The sequence below is a fragment of the Chanodichthys erythropterus genome, chromosome 14 (genome assembly GCF_024489055.1).
Source record: "Chanodichthys erythropterus isolate Z2021 chromosome 14, ASM2448905v1, whole genome shotgun sequence".
In the NCBI taxonomy this organism is placed as follows: domain Eukaryota; kingdom Metazoa; phylum Chordata; class Actinopteri; order Cypriniformes; family Xenocyprididae; genus Chanodichthys; species Chanodichthys erythropterus.
The window spans coordinates 45,080,184-45,092,411 of NC_090234.1; positions in this window are offsets into that span (position 1 = coordinate 45,080,184).

Consider the following 12,228-nt stretch of genomic DNA (forward strand, 5'->3'; position numbering starts at 1 on the left):
ATTTAAACATATTAATAAAAGCCACACAAATTGAAAGTAGTCTCTTAATTTCACCAAGGCTGTATTTATTTGATAAATAAAGTAAAAAAAGTAATACTGTGAAATTGCAATTTAAAATAACTCATAATATAAGTCACATGGGGAATGTATGGCTTAGAGATGGGGAATATTTCCAAAATCTTCTATCACCGTTTAAGTCATTTAATATCACCCTAACAGCCATCTTTATTCCAGACATGGCTGAAAAACAACGCCTGGTCTGGATTTCTAAAATGTCTTTGTTAAATAATTTCTTATTTCTTGGGCTTCACTTTTTGACTTTCTCTTGGAACTAGTGTTGGGGAAAGTTACCTTTAAAAGTAATGCATTACAATATTGCATTACTCCCTTAAAAATTAACTAATTGCATTACTTAGTAACTTTTTTTTTTTTTTACTTAGTAACTTTTTTTAATTCATTACATTACTTTTGCATTACTTTTCCTCACATGGGCTGGGCTTGTTTGTTTTGTTTTTATAACAAAAAAGTAAATTTTTATTTTTTTTGTAAATATAAAGACCCTTTCAAACAAATTTAAATAAGACGATTATTGCGTGCTTTTAAAAGGCCTCAAATTTGTTTTTTGGTTTGACGCACTACGTAAAAAGCTGGCCAAACAATAAGATTGGTGCTTTTGTTCATGTGCCTGGGCTGCTGAAGTTACAGTAAAACATGAGTTGGTGGGGCTCAAGCCTAAAACGGTCTTGCTGAGCACACATTATCTAGTCTAGCTCAACCTGAGCAAATTTTATCCACACATTCCAAAAAGCAGTGTACTCAGTAAAAACACTTTTTAACCTTACACCAAGGGGAGTACAAACTACGTCACCATACTCTAAAGGAGGCCAAAGTCAGGCCTGCTACTCCAGAAAACACGGGTGTTAGCCTGTGGCAGTATTAGAGTTACTGAGCTCACACAGTGTATGGCAGGAATCAGAACTAACATATTAAAGTACAATAACCTTGAACAACAAGAAAGTACTATTAATCCAACCCTGAAAAATACAGAGTAGGTACTTCACATCAGAAATTCTCACCAAAAACAGTTACAATCTGTACTGAACCCTAGGGAACAGGAGCTTCCATAAAAAGCTACAACCATATCACTCTAGCTTAAACATAGTTTAAGAGGTTCAGGGGAAAAACTGAAGTCAAAGTACCACTAGATAGTTTTGGGGAGCAGGGCTACAGCAACAAAGTTTCTATTCATCATATAGTGAAAAGGGGCCTAAACCGCCGCAACGGCAGACAACGGCACCAGGGCGACTTAGAAATGGTCTGCTACCTTAGCTGCTATCCATTTTGCACCTACACCAAAGGGACAATGGGCCTTGGCCTGACAACTCTGTAGTTTTTCCTAGTTTTGACCTCCTCTTATCACTCACATAACAGGGGGAAGTATAAAAAGGGTGTAAATGCTACTAACAGACCACCTAAACACTAGTTCTAGCCTAGGCCAACTATAGCTCTGGGCCTATAAGGCCAACACATAAGCATAGATCAGCCTGGGGCTAAGAAACAACAGCCTCTAAAGCACACAATGTCAGGTGGCCTGTAAAGCTGACGCTAAACACAGATCTATCTGAAGTTAGTGAAAGCTAATCTCAAAACTCTACCATTTACCAGAGGAGAAGGCTAAATAATCAAAGGGTGGCTAACAGTGTGGCTTAAAGCCGACATCTGAATACATATGAATGTTGGGTTCATTATTTGAAGCCAACACATCCAAAAATACGGGACAAACAAAGAACTACCCTTAATAATATACCGTTCCAGCCAACCTAATGGAACTTCAAAGCCCATAGTCCACATTAAACTGATTATAAATATAATGAAACCTAACAAGCCAAATTCAGCAAGTCAAACTGATATGCTTACAAACAGACAATGGGTCTCATTCATGAAACACGAGCAGAACAAATTTTTGTGTAAATCGTGTGTAAAGTGGTTCTGGCGTAAATTTTCGGATTCATTCAAATGTTCGTATTTTCCAAATGTTAGTTGGTACGAAAGAAATCTACACCTGCTCCCAGCCACGCGTAAATAGTGCGTTTAACATCCGAACGTTTTGCTCATTAATAAGGCTGCATTTTAATTCACCTTAATAAGGTACATATTTACAGCATTTTGAAAAAATATTATATATAGTAATAACATACGTTTTTTCTTTTTACTTTTATTGTGAGAGTCAGTAATAGCATCTGCAAACGGAGCACTTTAATCAAATAATGGATAGATTTCAATACGGTTGGGCAAACTAATGGCCCCTTATTTGTTATGGAAATTGTTTCCTATAAAATGTCCAAAATCCTTCGTTTGGTGTCATAATATGATGCCCATATATAATTGTCAGTCGGATTTAATGGGCGGGATTTATGGTAATTGAGAATGAGTGTGCACGCGCGTCCCATTTACGACTGATTGGAATTCATTAACACACACACATTTCACTATCACTTCTGACGTTTACGAAGTATTTGTGAATCAGGAGGAGAGTTTTCGGGAAAGTCTCTTTACGCACAAATCACTCACATATTTACTCGTATATTTACGAATGTTTCATGAATGAGACCCAATGTGTGTAAGCAACACCCGTCTGACCTGCTGCCGCGTATAGAGCGTTGGAGCCTGCCTATATCATAAGATAGTTGCACCCATCTCGCCAGTAGGAGACATCGATGCGTACCCATCCTCACTCCATCAACATCAGCGAAATAACCTGCTGATGATGATGAATGCGAGCTGAATACAGGTCCTTCCATGCCTTCTCGATCTCAGTATGGGACACTGGACCAGATGTTGACCATATTTAGACTGTTTTTTTCTATATGTATCACATTCCTATATCATGAAAGTATATTCTCAGTGGACAATTGCTACACCACCCCCTGAACATGTATAAAAGCCATGTACTGAAGTAAGATTGGAAGGTTTTGTGAACGGATTGGCTTCATGTCCATGACTCTTTCCTATAGGCCTATGCATTCAATGAGTGAAAAAGACAAACTGAGAATGAGGCACGATTCGGGACAATAAACGTAAGATTAAAATAATCTTACAAAGATCAAGAAGGAATGGAAAGCTTATGGTGGCTGGAGGATTATGGCAAAAAAGGAATCGTTCCACGAACTGTTCCACGAACCGTCCACAAGCGGTTTCTTTCTTAACCTGCTCCAATGGCAGCTGCAGTCTGCCAGAGGTGCGTTCCATAATCTCACACAGCTGTACATACGCGGGGACAGGGTGGCTTTGAGGATTCAGGAGGCTCACCATCTTCATCCTAATCAGCCATCTCCTGCTCTCTTGTTTGGCTTAGAACAAAAAGAGCAACTGCTGCTGAATCTAACAATGTCACAGACAACCCTAACCCTATCCCGCAGCTCTCTCCTGTCAGCTGTCGAAGGTCACAGGAAATTTCACCCCATTCAACTCTTCAACAAGCTCCAGCTGAAAACCCCTTGATCTAGTCTCTACTCTGCCTCAGCAAGAGTAAGCCTTGAACCATTAGGCAGAGCTGCCGGTCCTTCTCCTTTTGAGGAAAAGACCAGAAGAGAGTGGAGCATTTTACAAGAAAAACACACACAATTAAAACAGACAGATCCCACAAGAAATGCCTGTACATGCTCTTTTGTTCTCATAAAAGACAACGTTCTAAGTAATGTGTGTGATCAGATGTCAACACTATGGGACATATGGATGCACACACTTCCTGAAATGTTTGTCAGACATAAATCGTCTTACCTTAATATCAGGCTTAAGCAAAGTCTTTAAAATAAACTGTTAAAAGGATTTGATGATCACTAATGATAGTGTTTCATTCTGTGTTTTAGCTTTAATGTACTTTTTTTTTTTTTTTTTTTTTTAAACAAAGCAGCCGATATTGCCATTGAAACTAGTGGACCGGCGAGTCGCTTTCATGCCAAAATGGCGGAAACGCAGGGGCGCTGGTGTTGCAATGGAACGTTCTATTAAGTTTCACTTCTTGTTAGTGTATATTCTTTGCTGATACCCAAGACGACGACAAAAAGGAAGTAAGATGACGAAGATGATGCAGCAATGAAGCAAGCCCTGCATCTCAATCAGCTCCCTCGGTCGTGAATCAGTATATCTTGTAAATGAATGTGGCCGATGTAAGAAGTCCACTGGAAGCGAGCTTAATGAGAACCCAAGTGCAGTTCAATGATCATCCAAAACACAAACATGAACAAAAACACAGACTTGACTTGACTTGACTTCTGACACTGAGACTGACCATAAGCGGGTTACATGGACAATACACAACAAGGGAACATGGGGAAGACAATGGCTTTAAATACAGGAACTAACAGGACACGTGACTAAAACAACCAATGGGGAAGTGACACAAGGAACTAGAGAACCAATGACAGAACATGACTGAAAACCACATGACTATAAACACCCAATGAGAACATGACACATGGACAAAGGGAGAACATGAGGAACAAGGGAAGCATGACAAAAACAAGCAACATGAATCAACTACAAAATAAAAGACATGAAATCATAACCTTGAAACCAAGAGTGGCCACTCGACTGAGACTGCACTGCTGTTGGTCACTGAATCCTTGCAGATTGCAAAGGCTGATTCCAAATCATCAGTTCTCATTCTGCTGCGATCTATCTGCTGCCTTTGACACTGTGAATCATCAGATCCTTCTGTACACCCTCTCATCACTGGGCATCACAGGTACTCCACTTCTCTGGTTTGAATCCTATCTCACAGGAAGGTCTTTCAGGGTTGCCTGGAGAGGGGCTCTGTTCAGTTCTTGGACCCCTCCTCTTCTCTATTTACACTACATCACTTGATCCCATCAATCAGGCACATGGTTTCTCCTACCATTGTTATGCTGATGACACACAACTCTTCCTTTCGTTCCATCCAGACGATCCCACAGTAGCTGCTCAAATCTCAAGCTGTCTGGCGGACATCTTGGCATGGATAGAGGAACATCATCCACAGATCAACCTGGCAAAGACTGAGCTTCTCGTCTTCCCTCCCAGTCCGACTCTAAATCACGATTTCAGCCTCCAACTTGGCACATCCTCAATTACTCCATCAAATTCGGCCAGAAAACTTGGAGTAATCCTTGATGACCAACTGTCCTTCAAAGACCACATTGCCAAGACAGTTTGGTCATGCAGATTTGCACTATTCAACATCATGGAAAATCAGGCCCTTTCTAACAGAACACAACTTCTGGTTCAGGCCCTGGTCATTTCTAGGCTTGATTACTGCAATGCTCTTCTGGCTGGACTGCCATCATGCACAATCAAGCCTCTACAAATGATTCAGAACACTGCAGCACGTCTCGTCTTTAACAAGCCCAAAAGAGCCCATGTCACGCCTCTCTTCATCTCTCTACACTGGCTACCACTTGCTGCTCGCATCAAATTCAAGGTGTTGATGCTTGCTTACAGATCTATCATAGGCTCAGCACCCTTCTACTTCCACTCACTCTTACAAGTCTACACTCCTACCAGAAGCCTACGGTCTTCAAAGGAGCGAAGGCTTGTGGTACCGTCACAGAGAGGCATGAAATCACTCTCCAGGACATTCCCATTCACTGTCCCTTGCTGGTGGAATGATCTTTCTGCCTTCATCCGGAATGCTGAATCCCTGGCATCATTCAAAAGACAGATGAAAACTCATCTCTTTCGTGAGCACTTAACCTCGTTGTAAAAAAATAAAAAATAAAATAAAAATCTTATACCTATCCTTTCACTTCCTCTCTATTGTAGCTTATGATACTCTGAGCACTGCCGATAACTTTTATTGTGAGCACTTCTTGTCTATTTGCCTCGTCATGACGACTCGCTTGTTGTATTCCTCACTTGTAAGTCGCTTTGGATAAAAGCGTCTGCCAAATGAATAAATGTAAATGTAATGTAAATGTAAACCAAACACCCGTGACAGCCGACTCCTTGATCAATGTCCTGACTACTTAAAGGGTTAGTTCACCCAAAAATTGAAATTACCCCATGATTTACTCACCCTCAAGCCATCCTTGGTGTATATGACATTTTTCTTTCAGACAAATATAATCAGAGTTATATTAAATAATGTCCAGGGTAATCCATGCTTTATACTGGGAGTGGATGGTGCCCCAGATTCTAAAGACAGAAAAAAAAAAAAATGCACTCATCCATTATAAAAGAAGTCCACACGGCTCCAGGGGTTTAAGCAAAGATAGTCATGTGCAATTGATCTGGTATGAGATGCATTATGTGAACGCTTGGCTAAAGAGATACGTCTTTAATCTAGATTTAAACTGGGTGAGCAAGTCTGAGCCCCGAACATTATCAGGAAGGCTATTCCAGAGTTTCAGAGCCAAATGTGAAAATGCTCTCCCTCCTTTAGTGGACTTAGATATCCTAGGTACAGCCAGAAGTCCAGAGTTTTGTGATGTTTAAGAGCATGAAGGATTGTAGGGCAATAGAATGGCATGGACACTTAGCATGTCATTCCTGGCTTTTAACAACAAAACGATGTGATGGAGGAAAGTCCCATTAATGCTCATGGTATTTCAGTTCATCCATCATTGACAATTGAGTTTTAATTTAAGATATATGTTATGCAGTTTTATTAATGTATTACAATATATCACTCCAGCCAATCAGTGTGGCATATAAATGAACATATACAGTGTATTAAGTAATAAAAATACAATTTCAAATGCTATGATAAATAATATGCAGAACCTCACACTTGGTTGAATGGTTAAAACTGAAAGTTGCGATTTTTTTTTAGTCTACTAAAAAATCTTTTTAGAACTATTTACTTTCTTTTAACTTTTTTAGAATCTTTTAGATTTTTTTTAGAACTAATCACGTTACAACACACCAACATCTTTGTATGGCATCTTTGAAATGATTGAAGACAAAGGTTAACTTTCAAACTACTACTTAAAAGGATAGTTCACCCAAAAATGAAAATTTGATGTTTTTTAGAGGTAAAAAATTACATAAATACTGTTCGGTTTCTCACACAAACCTATCGTTTCGTGTCTTAGGACATCAACATGTCATCACGAGCCACAGGGTTTAATTTGGATTTGTCTGTGCTTGTTTTTTTTTTTGACTCCCATAGATTGTGTTCCCATTGACATGCATTAACGACAGACAGACTGCAACGGTTGGAGTTAAAAATCATCATTTGTGTTCTATTGAAGAAACAAAGTCACCTACATCTAGAATGCCCTGGGGGTAAGAAGATAAACATCACATTTTCATTTTTGGGTGAACTATCCCTTTAAGATTTTGTCAGGATTCAGGGAGCTTAAAAAAAAAAATGCATTTTCCACTTTCTCTAATCCAGCTACACAAAATAGTTGAAAGGCATTACAGAGATCTGCTATTATGTAATGGATGACTGAGCTACTAAACTACCCACTTTGGGTGCCATCACACATACCCATATCCAATTTCAAACCTCAACACAAGATGGCTTGGAAGAATGCACCATATTGCTTAAAGTACATGTAACAGAGAGAATCATTCAAGCTACAAGAGGATCTGCGTACTGTAAGTGTTTGTGTTTCTGGTTTGATTTTAGTGCTGTGTTGTTGCTAGGAAGTTTGTTTACAGTGTTCACGAGTCAGTAAGGCGTGGCCTGCTGAACTATCTAATGTTGTAACAAGTTGGTAAAACTGTAGTCTACCGCGGCAGCCCTTGTGTGAAGCCCTCATCGTGTGAAGACCAGCGACTCTACCTGTGTGACTCCACCGAGCAAGGACACTGACAAGGCACTTGAGTATTGCTCTTTTCTTTTTCCCTTCTTTCCTTCCTCTGCCACGGTTCACATGAAAACAGAAAAAAGGGGAAGATCCATTTGCAGCAGAGACATTTATTGAGGAAATCCAGAATCGTAATCCACAGTACCGGCAAGGGTCAAAACCAAACAAACAGGAACAAAATAACATAGAAAAACAAAACCAGACAACTGGGGAATCAGGAGACACATGACATCAAACAACGAACCACACTAAAAGACAAAAACAACTCAGTATAAATAGACAGACACTAATGACATAATACAAAACAGGTGAGTGCAATGACGTGAGATGATTAGTCCGGGAAGTGTGTATTGGGATATGTAGTCCATGTAACCGGTGGAAATGAGAGTCCAGGATGGAGTGCGCTCTAGTGGCTGAAAGGGCACTCTCACTGGTGATCATGACATTACCCCCCCTCAAAAGGAGCGGCTACCAGACGCTCCACCAGACAAAACACAAAAACACAAAAAACTCAGGAGGGAGGTGGACAGGAGGAGGATCAGGGGGAGGGACGGCGGGCCAAATCCAGGGTGCCCCACTGAAAGCCAGGGCGGTGCTGAAGGAAATGACCAGGCTGGTACCGGCAGGTCTGGAGTCCTGGCTGTTTGCCAGGGCGGCGCTGTAGGAATTGACCAGGCGGGCACTGGCAGGTTTGGAGTCCCGGCTGATTGCCAGGGCGGCGCTGGAGGATTTGACCAGACAGGCACTGGCAGGTCTAGAGTTCTGGCTGATTGCCAGGGTGGTGTTGGAGAAACTGACCAGGCAGATTTCAATGGTTCAGGCGGCCTGGGCAGAGGTAGCAGGGCAGAAGGCTTGGTTAACGGCGGCAGGGCAGACGACCTGGGTGACGGCGGCGGCATGGCTCCTTCTCCTCCGCTTACGAGGGTGAGGCGGTGGCTCACCCAAAATGGACTCACTGGCTGGAGTGGGCTCTGGAGTGGACTCGCTAGCTGGAGCGGGCTCTGGAGCGGACTCGCTGGCTGGAGCGGGCCCGCTGGCTGGAGCGGGCCCACTGGCTGGAGCGGGCCCACTGGCTGGAGCGGGCCCACTGGCTGGAGCGGGCCCACTGGCTGGAGCGGGCCCACTGGCTGGAGCCTTCCTCCTCCTCTTCCTTTTCCTCCGTGTGGGAAGCGGAGATTCAGTGTCCACCTCCTTAGCGGCCTGAGGAACGGATTCATGGGCTGGAGTGCATTCTGGCTGAGCCCACTGGGCTCTATGAGAGAGATAACTAACAAAACCCCAGAAGTCCAAGATTTGAAGCCCCTTCATCTCCCATTGGGGCAATGGGTCATCCAGACCTGCATTAAAAATGTCCTTGAGTGCCTCATCATTATATTTCAGCGCCACCGCCACAGTCCAAAACCTCCGGGAGAAGCACCGCACCTCCTCTCCCTCCTAGCACAGAGCCATCACTGCCCCAAGCAATGCCCCACGCTCCCCGCAAGTGGCTGACCGAAGAATCCTCATGCTGCTGGATCTCTAGTGGTGGTTCGTTCTGTCACAGTTCACATGAAAACAAGAGGAAGATCCATTTGCAGCAGAGACATTTATTGGGGAAATCCAGGATCGTAATCCACAGAACCGGCAAGGGTCAAAACCATAAGACAGTCCAAACAAACAGGAACAAAATAACATAGAAAAACCAAACCAGACAACTGGGGAATCAGGAGACACGTGACATCAAACAACGAACCACACCAAAGACAGAAACAACTCTCAGTATAACTCAAGTATAAATACACAGACACTAATGACATAATACAAAACAGGTGAGTGCAATGACGTGAGATGATTAGTCCGGGAAGTGTGTATTGGGATATGTAGTCCATGTAACCAGTGGAAATGAGAGTCTGGGATGGAGTGCCCTCTAGTGGCTGAAAGGGCACTCTCACTGGTGATCATGACATCCAATTTATACAGTGTGTTCTTGTCTGTCTGTCTTTTGACCTGTTTTAGAGATGTGCTTCAAAATGTGCTTCCTAACACTCATAAATCGCGTGCTACACATTGGAGGCAGTGCAACCATAACCTGCGTATACTACCCATGTCATGTAGTACATTACTTTCTATTTCTGTTGGGCTCTGGAATTGTCAATCTGCTGTAAACAAAGCAGACTTCATTCCAGCTATTGCTACTCATTCAGGTCTCCAGCTCTTGGCTCTGACTGAGACATGGATCAAGCTAGAGGACACTGCCACACCAGCAGCCCTCTCCTCTAATTTCACTTTCTCTCACACCTCATGCCAGATTGGGAAGGGTGCTGGTACTGGTTTGCTTATGTCCAGTGAATGGAAGTTCAATCCTTTACCATCTCTCTGTGACAATGGCTCATTTAAATCACATGCAATTACCATCACCTACCCTACTAAAATCCATATTGTAGTTGTTTATCATCCCCAAGGTCAGCTAAGTAACTTCTTGGAGGAGTTAGATGTGTTACTCTCATCCTTCCCTAAGGATGGAACTCCTCTGCTAGTACTTGGAGATTTCAACATCAATCTAGACAAACCTCAGGCTGCTGACTTCCACACTCTGTTTGCCTCATTTGATCTCAAGCCAGTGGCTACTTCAGCTACCCACAAATCAGGTAACCAACTGGACCTCATCTACACACGCTGTGGCTCCACCGACAATACACTGGTTACTCCACTTCACACCTCAGACCACTTTCTCATCATTTTTAATCTCAACCTGACCCCTAACTCAACACACACTCCACCACATGTTACTTTTCTATGAAACCTACGCTCCCTCTCACCATCCCACCTATCCTCTTTGGTCTCATCCACATTTCCCCCCCTAACCAGCTCTCATCACTGGACACTAACAATGCTACTGACACTCTTTGACCACTGTAACATCTTGCTTAGATGACTTCTGCCCCCTTTCATCCAGACCAGCCCGTGCCACCCCCTCTGCCCCCTGGCTCAGGGCTGCAGAGAGGAAGTGGTAAAAATCTAAAGATCCTACTGACCTTAGCTTATATCAGTCACTCCTTTCTTCTTTCTCTACTAATGTCTCCACTGCTAAAACCACATACTATCACAATAAAATTAACAATTCTACCGATTCCTGCACACTTTTCAAAACCTTCTCTTCTCTTCTTTTCCCTCCTCCCCTCCCTCCTACATCAGCTCTTACAGCTGATGACTTTGCCACATTTTTCACACATAAAATAACTACCATCAGCGGCCAATTCTCCACACCACACACTGACAACATCTCAACGGAAAACACACAAATCCTCCTCTCCTTCTCCATGCTCTCTGTGGCAGATGTTTCAAAACTCATCCTTTCCAATCACCCTACTACCTGTCCACTAGACCCTATCCCCACTCATCTTCATCAGGCCATCTCCTCCTCAATTGTACCTGCATTCACTCACATTATCAATTCTTCTCTTCACACTGGAACATTTCCCACAGCTTTTAAGATCTGTGGCTAAGTCCAGGGTGAAGATCTCCTTTTGAATACGGTCAGCCAACCATGCATGTCCCACTGCGCCTTCTCGTTCAATCTGCACACGGCTGTCTGTGTACGAAACTCTATAGAGTAATCTGAGATGGGTCGATGTCCTTGACGTAGATCTGCCAACACGCGAGCCACCTCGCGACCCACAGCGTGTAATCGAAGACCCACCTCATTTCACCCCAGAGCGCTTGGAACGAGGAACATCAGGGATGTTGATTCTCCCACACCGCCATTCCCCACAAAGCCGCACATCCCAAAAATAACGTCATCACTAGCTTTAGACTGTTCAGTAGAAAATGTCAAAGGCTGTAGAGAGAAGAACAACGAGCACTTACTTACAAATGCTTGACAGAGATTGGACACACCGGAATATGTGCAGGAGGTGATAGACAGGGTTCGCTCTGATGGTTCATCATCACTGAAGCCGGGGGAACTGGCTGTGGGGGTGGCACAGTGTTTTGGTCTCCAGATGTTGGAGTTGGGAAGTGAGCTCGGACACCTGCGCTACCTGTAGCAACCATTTGTTTCTCTTGACGATCCATGCGGGCACTGTTGCTTGACAAGAAAATCTCGTAAATCAGAAGCATTTGCTGGATCCATTCTGGTCAGTTTGTTCTGTCACGGGAAATGATGAGGAGTCAATTGCAAATGCAGAAAACACAATTTATTAGAACAAACTTTCATCAGAGCAGAAAAAGCAACAGTCAGATGTCGTGGGTGCTGATGGCAACAGTCTCTTTGCAGCGCAGGGACCATCGTGGGCAACCAGTCCTCAGAGTAATATCCAACAGGAAGAATATCCAAACAGGCTTGAAACAGGCAATCCAAATGGAGACGAAGAGACAAAAACACGGCCAGGAAACACCGCCTGAGAACACCAACAATCTGACAACACAGGGCGAAAAGCACAGACATTAAATAGGG